Source organism: Notolepis coatsorum (assembly GCF_963971535.1).
Source record: "Notolepis coatsorum genome assembly, chromosome: 4".
Taxonomy (NCBI): domain Eukaryota; kingdom Metazoa; phylum Chordata; class Actinopteri; order Aulopiformes; family Paralepididae; genus Notolepis; species Notolepis coatsorum.
Window position 1 is genome coordinate 169,784,581 of NC_140168.1, and position 13,805 is coordinate 169,798,385.

A 13,805-nucleotide genomic window follows, 5' to 3' on the forward strand; every position below is an offset into this window, starting at 1 on the left:
TGGACAGAGATGATCTGCAGAAGATTCAACAAACCGTGGTGCAATATGTATTGTGTGTGTGTGTAAGACCGTATAACCGAGCATTTTCACGCGCTGCACCCCGACTTTGGAACACCCTGCCTCAGACCATCAGAGACTCTCCCTCACTCTCCACCTTTAAATGCCGACTCAAAACCTACCTGTTCTCCCAAGCATTCAACCTTCCCTACCCATAACCACCCTCCTTCAACCTACCACCTCCCCTCCCCTTCCCTACCTTCTCTCCCTCTCCGCATCTATATTAATCCCAGCCGAAGAGTGCAAGAGCGCTTCCGCATTCTTCGCCGCGCATGCGCATGAGGTCCCTGCTTAGTTCAGACGCCCCATTCAACACGGTTAATCACAGATATAATATAATAATAATATATATACGCGATGGACGCAGCAGGCGATCTTCTTGCTGTTATTACATCCATGTATGTGATTGATTGATTGATTGATTGAAAAGTGTATTAACAGATTGCAGAATGGGTACAGTACAGTACAGCTCAATGTGCATCTTCTGTGTTTGTTTCCTTATTTGATCAATCGCAGAGAGTGCTGGGCACTCAGTTACCGGGGCGCGCACGGTCTCCTCACCCGGGAAATAACACAAACTATTATGCTGAGCAGTGTGATGCGGTTATGTGGTCCTTGGGCCCCCCCCCCCCCACCCCCCCCCCCCCCCCCCACCCTCCCCTCGATTTCCTTACTTCCCTGATTGTTCCCCTACTGGCTTCTGTTTTTGTTGCTTGTTACTCGTGGTTTTATGTCTTGTGTACTCATATTGTTGCTTGTTCCCTGTGGTTCTATGTTTCTCTGTTCCCTTTGTTTTGCTTATTGTCAGCGTCTTTGGGTTCTTGAAAAGCGCTATATAAATAAAATGAATTATTATTATATAATAAAAGTGAGGATGACCCAGCCGGGCCTTGTGATGAACGTTACCAGCGTGACGATGGCGCACTCCGCCGTGAGCTGCGCGGCGCTGAACAGAGTCCTGACGAACCGGTAGATCTGTTTCTGCTCCGGGTCCTGCTGGTTGTAGTCTGGAGGCACCTCGACTTCTGGAGGAGGAGAGGAGAGGGGGAGGAGAGGAGAGGAGGGAGGGGGAGGAGAGGAGAGGGGGAGGAGAGGAGGGAGGGAGGAGAGGGGGAGGAGAGGAGAGGGGGAGGAGAGGAGAGAGCGGGAGGAGAGGAGAGGGGGAGGAGAGGAGAGAGCGGAGGAGAGGAGAGGGGGAGGGAGAGGAGAGGGAGGAGAGGAGAGGGGGAGGAGGAGAGAGAGAGCGGAGGAGAGGAGAGGGGGAGGAGAGGAGAGGAGGGAGGAGAGGAGAGGGGGGAGGAGAGGATTGGAGAGGAGAGGGAGAGGAGGGAGGAGAGGAGAGGGAGAGGAGAGGAGAGAGGGAGAGGAGAGGGGGAGGAGAGGAGAGGAGAGAGGGGGAGGAGAAGAGAGAAGGAGGAGAGGAGAGGGGGAGGAGAGGAGAGGAGAGAGGGGGAGGGAGAGGGTAGGGGGGAGGAGAGGAGAGATGAGACGTGAGAGGAGAGACACAACTAGGGACCTGGGCTTGAACTATGACCTCTGCCAAGTGGGGTCTTGGACTTCCTGACGGGCAGACCCCAGGTGGTGAGAGCAGGCAACTGCACCTCCTCATCCATCACCCAACATAGGGGCCCCCCAGGGCTGTGTTCTGAGTCCCCTCCTCTACTCGCTGTACACACATGACTGTGTGGCACAGCGGAACAACAACACAATCATCAAATATGCTGACGACACAGTGGTGGTGGGCCTGATCTCTGCAAACGATGAGAGGGCCTACCTGGAAGAGGTAGAGGTTCTGGTGGGATGGTGTCAGGAGAACAGCCTCTCCCTGAACGTCAGCAAAACAAAAGAGATGATTGTGGACTTTAGGAGGTCGGGGGTCAGGGACTCAGGGCTCTACAGTGCGACCATATTGCTCGCATTTGCCCCTAGAAATATGTGTGTGCGATACCGGAAAAAATCAATTACTCGCACGGTGTGCGAGTGAGATTACAGCCTCAGTGTGCTTTTTTCTCTCCGCTGATAATCGTTAAAAAACTACAAGTCCCACAGTTCACAAGCCGCATAAACGTTCCAATCACAGTAGAGTTTCCTGTGGTCATGCGACTGGAAAGTAATGAAATCAGCGTCACCGTCAGTCAGACAATACAGCCATGTCGAAGCCCATTCATTTTTGTTTTGCGCAAAAGATACCGTTAGAAGAGGAGAATGAGAAATCAGGCGAGGCAGCTCATGTTACAGAGGTGATAGTTAACGTTAACCAAGATACTGACGCTAGCCAGCATGCTAGCGAAGTTGGCCAAGCTAGCGAAGCTACACCCACTACCCACAGTACCCCCACTGTAGCACCCACTGTAGCTAGCGAAGCTACACCCACTGGAGCCGGAGGGAAGACATACAAATTTAACGTGAATTGGCAAAAAAATAATCCCATGGCTAGAGTTCGAAAACAATGTCATGTTTTGTAAATATTGCAGAGGGCAGAAACAGGCAGGCAGGTAACACGCCGTTTGTGTCAGGAAACCCGCACCTGAAAAGAGATTCGGTGTACAGTATTTCAATAGGCAACCCTGAAAGGATTATTTTTCTAGACGAGCAACACTAGCCAAAACATAGGCATTGTATGCATAAAAGGGGCAAAAGCTAAAGTTAAGTGACTGTTACTTTTGTAGCAGTAGTTTGATAGTTTATTTGATAGGGACAGCACATGTTAATGAACATCAAGTACAAAATACAAAATGTAAACATGCAGGGTTGTAGCAAGAGCTAATTTACACCCGTAGTCCCTAAACAGGAGACAGCAAAACTCTTTCAATAAATAAATAGCCTGCTTAGGGTAAACGCATTGTGACAATCAATGATAAAAACAACAATAAAAACAAGAAACAAGTTACATAAACTAAATCAGATAAATTATCACAGTTCTGGTTTGCCTTAAGATGCAGTTTAAGATGAGTCTTGAACATGGAGTATGTGGGGCACTCTCTAATCACAACTGGTAGGCTATTCCAGTAGTTACCACCTTTAACAGAGAACACAGTTTCTAAAGCAAAGGTAGTATACCGAAAAGGCACCTTACAGTCCCCTCTACTGATGGCCCTGGTGGTAATGCCAGTGTCTCCTTTTTGTTCAATGTCACTGCCTTTTTTATTAGGCCTAGTTGTTGGCTACAACGTTGCCACAGTAGGCATTAATCACTTAATAGTTCAAATGTGTCCCATTCCCGTTTGCACACGCAGATACACACACATGCACACAGTGGGCCAGTGACTTTGGTGGTATGTGCTATTGTACAGATGTGTGTCCCGTTCCTGTTTGCACATGCATGCACAGTACAAATATACATTTATTTAAAAAAAAACTCTGTTCACTGTGCTCCTAAATATTTTTGTGTGCTCCTAGATTTTTTCATTTATGAGCACATGTGCTCCTTGGGAAAAAGGTTAGCGTAGAGCCCTGGGACTACAGCCCCCTCAGCATCGACGGGGCACCGGTCGAGAGAGTGAACAGTTTTAAGTACCTCGGAGTCCACATATCCGAGGACTTGACATGGACCACACACATTGACAGTGTAGTCAAGAAGGCACGGCAGCGCCTCTACTTCATTAGGCGCCTAAGGAAGTTCAACGTGAGTCAGAAGATCCTTAAGAACTTCTACTCAGAGCATCCCGACTGGCAATATCACCTCCTGGTTTGGTAATAGCACCGCTGAAGACCGTAGCAGACTACAGAGAGTGGCCCGTTCAGCCGAATGCACAATTGGAGGTGGGCTTCCCACTCTCCAAGACATACAACAAGCGTTGCATGGGTAAGGCTAAGAGAATAATTAAAGACTCAGATCAGTGTAGTCACAGCCATGAGCGGTCGCAAATTCCTGAGCTCCCGGAGCCCTCGTCAATACAGCAAGCAAAAGAGATTTTGCGCACATTTTCTCCTCGTTATGTTTTGGATAACGGATTCGTACCTCTACTCAACGATGAAGCACAACCAGACAGAAGAGGAGAGAAGAGCAAAAATAGAAAAGGAGGTCCACAGCGACTTCTATTTCCAAAACGGCACGGAGCATAAGCACCTGGCCGTGGGGACAGCGACCGTTCACGCAACATTAACGGCTAATCCTGAAAGAAAGAACAGACCCCCGAATGGCAGAATGGACCGAAATACGTTTTTGTCCCTCATCCTGCTACTCTCGGGAGACGTGCAGCTAAACCCCGGACCCAGCCACGTCAGGACTCCTGTCAGGACGCGAACCCAGACGCGACGACTGGGACTGGCACTACAGGATGCAACGATGGCTTCGGGTGCCTACTTTCCACTCGACGCCGGAGCAATCAACACACCCGACGCCGCCGCAGAGGAACACACGGGAGGACGAGACGGGAGTGAAGGTACCGGGGATAATCAACTCGACGGTGGCGCAGGTAGCCGGCAAGCTAACACAGCAAACTACCGGAGCCAGAGGACCCTACCCTTCCCCCACCGAAAGCCACCCGGTCAGCGAGACATCACCACAGCAGGGAGCCGGCGGGATGGAATCAACACAGCCCCATGCCCCCTCCCCACGGAATTCCACCACCAGACGGAATCAACACAGACACTAGCAGATGAACCAGGACATGACAAAGAATCACACCCACCCCCCCCTCCGACACACAGACCAAATAATAACAACACAGCCCCACCCCCCTTCCGTCGCGGGACACCCACCTTGATCAAAGGATCCCCCACCCCCCCTCCGGACATCACAGAGCCCCCCCCCCCTTCCCACAGAAGAAGAACCCTACCTTTATCTCAAGGATATAGACAACACAGCAAACAAAAACGGTCTTCATATTTTCCATCTTAACACTTTGGGTGCCGGCCAGAAATCCGGAAAATGACTGTGGATTGCAGCTATATTTAACATGGATAAGTTCCCCTTCTTTGCAGGGCTATAACTTTTTAAATCATATTGCTAGATTGCCATTATTAGGGCCCATTCAAAGTCCTATATGTATTGTTCAGGGTGAAGCAACGTTAAACTTTTTCATTCACATATTCATACTAAAGTATGGTCTAATGTATAAGTATGTTTTCATCTCTTTCTGCAGCTTTCTCCAGAACGTGATCTATAGCCCCAAATGTATTATATTGATGATGCAATACAGCTTGATGGCAATCGGCGCGATATAAAAAATTCCAACTAGACGTACTTCTAGAAGTTACTACACGTCATCTGATGTTGACCGGATGGGCGAGGGGCCGTTTATAATTCCGTGGGCAGCGTTATACCAATCATCTAATGTGGGTCAAATGTTGATCATAGCAGTTAGAATCGAAGACGGTAATACTACACGCTAAAACTCACCCCAGTCTCCTCGCGCCGTTGGGCGATCAGCGTAGAGTAGAAATTTTACCATTATGGGATGTCGATTTACCCGGTCCATTTCCAGGTTGTATAATGGTATATACGTCCAAATCATGTTGTTTATCGAGTTATTGGCAATGGATCGCTACGTATTGTGACGAGCCAGAGTGCCGGGAGCCAAACCGAGTGCCCGGAAGTAATATGGCCGACCAGCACAACCTCCACAGCACTTCCTGTTTGGCGATTGCGCCGATCGGCCACCAGATGGCGCTCCTGAACCGCCAGAGAGCTCAGTGGGTCCTCCTGGTGGATCTCAGGCCAGCGGAGGGGAAATATGAATCCGATCACAGATTTTTGAAATATTGATATTAAAGACGCTGTAAAGCGTCCTTCGGCAACTTGAGCATGGCCGGGAAGGACGCTGTAACACGTCTTCTGGCAGTTAAAGTGTTAATGTAAATAGCCTTAGGCACAAACTGGCAGAAATAAGGCAACATTTCATTAGCGGTAAGGTAAACATTCTATGTTTCTCTGAAACTAAACTGGACTCATCAGTAACAGACCCGGAAATTGAATTGGAGAACTATTCTTTAGTCCGGAATGACAGGAACAGGCATGGAGGAGGTGTCTGCATGTACATTCATAAAGACACCAAATTTATTAACCGTACAGACCTAGATCATGAGGCTATTGAAACTGTTTTTGTAGAAATTCTATTTGAAAGGGCTAAATCTGTTCTAGTCGGCACAATTTACAGAACCGCCAGACCAAAATGGCTTTTATGATGTGTTGGATGCGTGCTTAGCTGGAGCTGAGGATGCAGAAATTATTCTTATTGGGGATTGGAACACGGATATGCAACAAAAATATGCACCCGTCTTCAAATCCTACAATAGGTTTTGTGATCTGCACGGCCTCAGCCAGCTAATCACACAACCCACACGTGTATGTGAGTCAATTCAGACTACCATTGACCTCATCCTGACCTCTGACAAGTCCAAGATCGCCAATAAAGGGGTTATAGCTTGCGGGTTAAGTGATCATTATATGATATTCTGCACCCGCAAAAAGCTAAAACAAAAGGCTGGCTGTCACAAAACAGTCACATCTAGAGACCGAATAATGAAAGACCCCCACCACCCCAATAACAGCCTGTTCCAGCTGCTGAGGTCAGGCAGACGCCTGCGAACCCCAGCTACTAGGACGGAGAGGCTTAGGCTCAGCTTCTTCCCCCAGGCCATCAGAGCCTTGAACAATGAACATTGAGAGCCACAGAAACTGAACTATCCACACACAAGCACACACAAGACACGCACGCTGAGCACGCTCACACACAAGCAGCCACTTTAACACTCATGCCGCACACACGCACACTTATGGCCAAGAGGAAAGGCCACTTTAAATTAGTATAACAACAGGAACAGTGTATTGCACTACTAAAGCTACCTAGCATGTCCTATATGCTCTGTAAATACTATGTACAGATACCGAGATGTCACACCATGTTACCTGTTTATTGCACTGTTGTTTTTATTGGATTATATTATATGTTGTACCACTGTATTTTTATTGGATTCTATTATATGTTGTACCACTGTATTGCACATTGTCGCGGGCAAGACCACCCGCATTTCATTGTATACCTGTATGCCGTGACAATTAAAACTCTTGACTTGACTTGACCTCAAAACCTACTCTAGCGAGGCCTTTAACCTTGAACTGGAGAGTCTGGACTGGTCAGATGAGCTCAATGGTACACTGGTTGAAGAAACATGGCTTGGCTTCAAAACCAAATTTTCAACGATACTAAACAACATGGCCCCCCTAAGAACCACCAGGGTAAAAAATCGCGCTGAGCCGTGGATGCACGCTGAAATACTGACCGCTATGAAAACCAGAGACAAAAAATGCTCTGAGTTTCGTAAAAGTCAGTCAAAGCTTACCATAAGCACGAGCAGTGAACTCCAAGCCCACGTGACTGAACTCAAACTGGAAAGAAACAGACTAAGAAATGACGTAAACTCCATGATCAAAACAGCAAAAAAAAAAATCATCAATGACAAAACCGAGGAAAACAAAAACAAACCATGTGAACTTTGGAAATTACTCAATAACCAACTAGGCTGCAGTAAAAAACTTAAAACCTGATTCTCAAACATAAACATAAAGACGGACAACACGCTCATCACAGACAAGCTGGATGTAGCCAATTACTTAAATAGTTTCTTCACAAACATAGCCACAACACTGGTAAACAAACTACCATCCCACTCAGGGCATTATGGGGTAGAACACATAGTAGCATACTACAAGAACCTAGGGGTCCACAAAGACGACTTCAAACTGGAAATGGTAACAACAGATGAGGTACTCAAAAAACTGAGCGCCCTCCAACCTAACAAGGCCAATGGCCATGACAACATCCCCTCCAAATTCCTCAGAGACTCAGCAGCCGCCATCACCCCAGTCATCACACACATAATAAACCTCTCCATAAAACAGGGACACGTCCCCAAGGACTTCAAAATTGCGAGAGTAACACCCCTGCACAAAAAAGGCAGTAAATTAGACCCAGGCAACTACCGCCCTGTTTCTATCCTTACCTCCATCTCGAAAGTCATGGAAAAAATTGTATACGAACAGGTCGAAAAATATCTCGCGGAAAAAAATCTAATCTACGAATTCCAATCTGGCTTCAGAACATCCCACTCCACTGACACATGCCTTCTCTATTTAAACGACCACATCAAACAAGAGGTGGACGCGGGCAAATACTGCGGCATGGTCATGTTGGACCTACAAAAGGCCTTCGACACTGTCAATCACACCATTCTGATTGACAAGCTAAAAGCAATTGGTTTTGATAGTCTATCCGTGAGCTGGATGCAATCCTACCTGGAGGGGAGAGAGCAGATGGTGGAGGTAAACGGTACCCTATACCCCCCCCCCTCACAGTAAGCTGTGGTGTTCCACAAGGAAGCATACTAGGTCCGCTACTGTTCCTAATTTATGCAAATGACATGTCGTCAGCTTGTGACTGCAACTTGTTCCTGTTTGCGGACGACTCAGCCCTGCTGGTCTCTGACAAGAACAAGTTACAGGTTGAAAAAACCCTCAGCTCGGAACTAGGCAAAATCTGCATATGGCTCGCTGATAACAAACTATCATTACACATGGGCAAAACAGAGTCCATTCTCTTCGGTTCAAATAACAAACTCAGCAAGACCGACGGCTTCTCAGTTACAGTGGGTGACAATATTGTCACAAGGAAAGAAGATATTACCTACCTGGGTTCAATCCTAGAGGCAAATCTTTCCTGTGACAAAATGGCATCCAATGTAATAAAAAAAGTCAACCAACGAACTCGATTCTTGTACCGGATCTCCTCACTGGTAAACAAGAATACCCTGAAGACTCTGGCAGGAGCACTCATTCAAGGGTACTACGACTATGCTTGCACCTCATGGTACCAAAGCACCTCAAAGGCGCTAAAAACAAAATTACAAACATCTCAAAACAAACTGGTCAGACTACTGCTTGACCTTACTCCTAGAACCCACCTCACCCCTGCCCACTTTGACAACCTAGGATGGCTTAGGCCATGGTTAGACTGGTGTTTTTGTGGCGTTTTTGAATACGTTTCATGTCCCTATTACACAGAAATGCGTTTTTTGGCGTTTTTTTGTGGATACGTTGTTTGCGTTTTGGAGAACCGCTAAAAAACGCGCCGACAACAGTGTGTAGTCTGCATGAGCCGTTGTTGCGAAAACACCCATGCGCAGTAGATACCATCTGCGTGCCCTTCCGGTGACAACAGAGTGTGTGTGTGTGTGTTTGGGACAGAGGCAGAGCTGTCCCAAATAGCTGCAGCTACCATGTGTTGTCAAGTTATTGTTATAAGGATCCCAGTCCAAGCTACAACAGTCTGCATTCCCTTAACAATTGTTTGTATTGAGCCGTATTGTATTGTACCCATATGCAATATGTTAAATAAAGTTTACATCCATTCATTCTGCTAGCATTACCGATTGCATGAGCAGCTGGCTAACGTGAGCTATCAGATCCTGTTAGCTCAAAGCTCCTCTTTCAACTTAACAAGCATTAAACAAAATGGCCCAGTCATCTATTCACCTTTGTTTAATACACACAGCGTTGTCTCTAATGTTATCTAACTACTGATAGCTCTCGATATCATCAGTTTGGTGCTGGCTAAATAGCGTGAGCTAACGTTAGCTTCTAGCCACAATGCTATACTGTTATAATGGCATACTCCATTGACGTTAGCATGCAGCTAACAATGCTACCGATCTTTTTTTAGACTAAACTATCCGCTCTTGGTGGTCACTTGTGTTGATGTTAGTTTTGTTTCATCAACAAATGACAGGCAGAACACAGTGAATGTATCCGTTTTGTTTATTGCACTTTTATTAGGCTTTGCTGAAAAAGAATTGCTGCATTGAGTAAATAGGCAAGATGGTGGCGCCCATAGGCGTCTGCCTTGTTGACATTTTCTTTGCTGGAGCTACCAGGAAGTGTATTGGCACATTCAAGTTCTGATTGGTTGAAATTGCCTTCATGTTCGCCACCTACTGCCACCTACTGCTTTGGCAGTGTACTACATCAGTGTGCTCAGGTGACAAAAACAAAAACAAAATGAAAGTGTGACTCGAGGCGCAGGACGTCGCGGCGAAACGCGTATGACAATGAAACGAAAGGTGTAACCGCAGCCTTAGAGTAGACGACAGAGTTCAGCAACTTGCAATGGGCCTGGGCCCTCATTCATCAACGTGGCGTAGAAAATGTTCTATTTCCACACGTAAGCACAGAATTTAGAATCAGTGCACGCACAAAAAAAACGGGATTCACCACACGTGCGTACGCAGGTTCTACGCACACCTGTCTTGATAAATATGACTTTGATCCTACGTTTGAGCTTGTGCACTGTTTTAAGTATTTGCATACCAGAACCGCCCCGATTAACCATATACGGTAATGGAATACCCCCATGAAATGTGGAAAAATGGACTAAGCCGAGGGAAGCGTGTTATGTGACAGGCTGACAGACGTGTACACGTAGATGTCGGATATGATATCTATTAACCATTGCTGCCTGGGCAGCGCAAACACTAATAAAGACCGTGCTGGAATATGACTGCCTTTTCCCGTTTTGTTTGATTAATACCCAGGGATTAAAGTTCTCCTCAATTTTATTCCAAATCGCGACGGATTTTCCGTCAATTTTCTACCTGCTGCATATGATTTCTAGAGTCATACAATCTATTTTGATGTCAGTATTGGGTAGCCTATATAAACAATAATACGAGAGCATATACAAGAACAATGAATCTCACTGCCAATGATGTAGCGATACGCCATGTGTAGCCTGCCTATATGTGATCAATACAAACTTGAACTTGAATTCCATCATGTCTGTGTGCGGGTCACTGCGGGAACTCACAAGGCTGTTGTCACAATGTAAATAAGAACGTGCACTGAAAAGTTACAGTATGTAGTTGGTTGATTATTTGTATGACAGTCAGTAAACCCTTGCAAAAAGTATCCGTTTTATTTAATGAATTGAAAACATTCAGCATCGCCTTCCTCCCGGCATGCAGCAACAACATGTATCAGGCAAATGCGCATCGCAACATTGACTTAGTGGAATCCCTTTCTATTCACATAACTGCATTTGTGATGGAGCTTTGACAGCTACAGTAACAGTCTATTGCTCGATCCATCTCCAATATCACGATGGACCGTGCCGGTGGCAAAGACCCGAGGGTGGAGAGGATCTTTTTTTTTTTAAACTTAAATTTTTTATTAACAGTTATTTAGACAGACAGCACTTACAAAAAATAAATAATAAAAAATGAAGAAACTAGCATCACAATAAAAACAAAAAGAAAAAACAGTGCACATAAATATTTACATGGATATCACATGGTTAGTTGTCTGGTTCTGTATCGTTAGTGGCTTAGCTTGGCATCGCCTTCTGCACTATCTCGCGTACGTGCACGCGTACTGAATAAACCACAAATGTACCTCTAATACCAGTATTAGTCTGACCACACCCCTCATCAGCTTACCTTCATAAGCAGGTGTGTGGTCACCTGCTCTCCTCCTTCTTGCTTTCACCACAAGGAAGTGCCTCGGTAGTACCCCACTTGACGTGTCGTTGATAAGTTGAAAAGAGTTGTGACTAGGTTTACATTGTGCCTAACCTTTTTCTTCTCTCACTTGTTTATATAAGAAAAAGGTTTGGGTCATAATGTATTCCGCGGAGAGTAGACCCGCTAGACCTACTCTTCACCACCGATTCTCCATTCCCGCCTCCGTCGTGCGTTCCGGTGCTGGGCTGTTGCCGCTCTCGTGGTTGCCGACCCAGCCCGGGAGACTGCCGGTGGATAGTTTTCCTCACCGACGAGCCGAGGGTTCGGAGCCGTCGCTCCGGCGATGGCCTGATCTCGACTCTGGTTCCTCTGTTTCTGGGGAATCGCCCGTTGATGAACGGGGGATTGTCTTAGAGCCAGGGGATTTGCGACGAAAACTTTTTGCGTCTGCTCGCTCACGTCGTCACATGGTGGCGTGCAGACGCGAACGGCCTGGGTTTGGGGAATTGCTGGAGACCAGCGAGGCCGCGTCCGACTCTGGATTTCTGATGGAAACTGAAGACTTCATGGAGGAGGCGGACGGGTTCTTGTATGATGGTCCCGTGGAGGAGAGTATCCCTCCTCCGGAGACCCCGGGGTGGGGAGAAATGGCTCCACGGGGCGCCTTGTTCGAGGATGTCGGGGAACCACCTTGGCCTCATCGACAGGATGCCCTACTGTCAGCCGCATCGGATTGTGGCTCCTTGACCAGTCGCAGCCTGCTGTATGCGAGGGATGCGGGGTCGGTGGAGGAGGGTCCGCAGGGGGAACTGCGGGCCTTGTTTCCCGAGCTCATGGCGGTAGCCGCCGCTGCAAACGGTGTGCCGCTGCCGCAGCCATTGCCTGCTCCTGTCCCTGATGACCTCATAGGCCATCCCTGGCAGCGTCCCCCGGTGAGAGGGGTGGACGTTGTCTACCCATTTTTCCCATCGATGGGGGCCTATGTTCGTCGGGGCCAGGTGGTCTCCAACATCATGGGACTGACTCCCGCCTACGTACCAGTTACGCGGGTGTCGGGGTTGGTCAAAGGTATGGGGGAGGGCGTACCTCGGCTTGACAATCCGATGGCCGCGCTCCTCTGTCCGGATATGGTGTGGGAGCCCCTATGCAAGCCGGTCCTCCAGGGGAGGTCGGCTAGGCGATTGGCTTATTGGGGTGACCAGTCATTTATCGCCGGTACACAGTCGCTGGCTGCGGCCTCTAACATCGCCCACCTGGCTAGATTTGTATCGGGGATAATGACGGGCGGCGTGGATCTGAACGAGGTGAGGTGCGATCAGATCACCCAGGCTGCGGGAGCTGTGCTGCACCTCTCCCAGGTGCTAGCCATAGCCATGGGTAAAGTGCGCGCCCTGGCCACCCTGGGCCAGCGTCACCTTTGGCTGGAGCAGGCCCGTGTGCCAGAGAAGAAGAGAGCCCCTCTTCTGACGGCCGCCCTCTCCGACGCTGGCCTGTTCGGGAAGGCCCTGCTATTGATGACCTCAACATGCAGAGAGATGGCAGAGGAGAGATCCATCCTCCAACCCCATTTTCCGCCTCCCGTCCTTGCCGGTGGGGGCAGAAGGCTTCCGCGACGTCGAGCTGTCTCCGTCGCCGCTACCACTGCCCCCGCCGCCGCTGCTGGCCCTGCCAAGAGGGCTAGGAGACGAAACGACGCTTCAGCCACCGCCGGCCCATCCCAGACCGGAGGAGACGGTAGGGAACGTCGTGTCCAGCAGACTGTAACCTACCGTCCCTCCGGGGCTCCCCGGGGTGGCCAGACTCGAGCGGCGCGAGGTGGCAGGCGCCGTTGAGTGACTTTTCCCCCTCTGTGTCCCCTCCTCTACACCCTCCCCGGCCCCCCTATGATTTTGTGCCTTGATCACATATTATTTATTTAATAAAAAAGTTCCCTGATATAAGGGGGACTGTGGTTGGCCGAACAAACTGTGTGTTTCTTCAATACAAATCATGTGGTGGGGTTGTGTTTTATGAATCTACCCTGTTACGTTGGGGGAATGAGTTGTGTTGTGTTACGAGTTTTTAAGCAAGGTCTGCAACTTACACTCGGTAATAGGTTCTATTAGCTTGATGCTCCACATGCAATTAGAACTGGTGATATTCCATTGCTTTAACTAAGTATGTGTTCACAACGCTGTGTTGTTAGTTGCAGTAATGCTCGTACACACTTTTCATGGCCTAGCCATTACTCTCGTTCAACGTCTTCCTATAGCTTAGGCTGCGGGTATGGGATTCACGCACAGGCGACTTGTGTT

The 13,805-nt window shown here is 48.1% G+C and overlaps 1 protein-coding gene across 2 annotated transcripts in view; it reads right to left on the reverse strand.

The window, feature by feature from the left end:
- Nucleotides 1-13,805, reverse strand: part of LOC311226338 (cyclin-Y-like) — a 174,574-nt gene that overhangs the window by 22,857 nt on the left and 137,912 nt on the right. The window lies entirely within an intron of this gene.